Below are 1,640 nucleotides of genomic sequence, written 5' to 3'. Positions count from 1 at the left end.
AATAAAACGAAAACAAAAAAAAGCAAACAACGAAAAAACCCAACTAAAACTCACCGTTTCCTTTCTAACTCTTTCGGCACATTTTGTTTTCCTTTAGTACCTCCCTTTCCCCCTTCACACCTATCTTTTTTTCTTCATCACCTTTTGCTTCCTTCTAACCCCTTTAATTAAAGTCAGTCGACGAAAATATTATCTAAAAAAAGAAGAACACTTTCTCAGATCAATATTTTCCTTCTGCAATTGCGAGATTCAGACGTCAGAGCACTTTTTAGATTTATGTTCTTGGTGAAAAGTTCCAGATTGCTGGAAGTGAAACAGTTACATTGGAAATTTTTATGACACACGATATTTCAATTAAATTTTTCTACTAAGAAAGGAAATATTTCTCGTACCTCCGTCTTTTGTCTAAAGGTCAGAAGTTGTAGAATAATGTCAAACTTTTTTTTTCTCCTTTTTTTTTTTTCTTTTCTTCTTCTTCTTTTTTTAAAACCAATACACATGTACCAGACTTTACAATTTGACTCATTATCTCTGTTGCCTTTCCAAGATTTAGATTTCTTCACCGACCAGCACTGAGCTATCGAGATTTTTGTACTATTAACAAGTAACCAGATAACCAACCAACCAACTAACCAACCAACCAACCAACCAACCAACCATCCACCCATCCATCCATCCATCCAACCAACCAACCAACCAACCAACCAACCAAACTGTTTTTCCAAAGTGGCATTTTTTGCGTTTTCAAAAACCAGATTCTTTATCTTTATTCCCTTGTTTATGTTCACCTAGTTTACGTAGCCATGGCAACGGGAGGCAAAGACAGTAAAGAAGAAGGCTTGAAGTAAATGAGGGACAGAACGAGGATATTAATACATTTGTATTAACATTTCTGAAAAAAATGTAGGCGTTTTATAATATGCCGCACGCCTACACAATTTAGATGATTTCAGAGGCGGACTTGCTTCTACTCTGTTTGTCATAGCCACCCCACGCTGAGAGGGAGCGATGCAACGTACCAGTAGAAAGACAGATACTCGATAAAAAGTTTCCCCCCTCAAGGAGCGTCTAACCGCTACACCACAAACACCAGTGAATAGGTATGTGACACTCTTATTGTAGATTAAGAAGAAAACGCACAGATGTCTTTTTTTCGTAAGTGTTTTACGTCGTGCGGAACTGGATAAGCTCATATGAGCTCGCGGGACACATTAAGCATTTTTAGTTTCGTGGGTATTAATTTTGAGTTTAGCTCAATTTTTACATCTTGTTTGGCTTTGCCACTCTGATTCTGCTGTCCGCCTTGGCTATCTATAGCAACAATATCGTGAGGAAAAAGAGCAGACATCTAGAGATACAGCCATTTAGCAAAAGAAACAGACGGTAAGAAGGAATCTCGTAAGTCATGAAGGCCAAACTTCCAATTTCCACTGGTTGGTAAAAGCAGACAGCTGTGATTTCTTCCCACTTTCGTCCTCATTTCCCTTTGAGATGACCTCATCAATCTCTGGTCATGTCTCCGGCGTTCTCCAAAAAGATTAGCCCGAGGAGTGTCGTACATTCTGTTTGTCCTATACAAGCTGCAAACCGGCTCAGGGGACACGGCCACAAGGTTGTATAGATTAATTAAATATTTTTTT

The sequence above is a fragment of the Aplysia californica genome, unplaced genomic scaffold (genome assembly GCF_000002075.1).
Source record: "Aplysia californica isolate F4 #8 unplaced genomic scaffold, AplCal3.0 scaffold00474, whole genome shotgun sequence".
Taxonomy (NCBI): domain Eukaryota; kingdom Metazoa; phylum Mollusca; class Gastropoda; order Aplysiida; family Aplysiidae; genus Aplysia; species Aplysia californica.
This window is presented reverse-complemented; position numbering follows the sequence as displayed.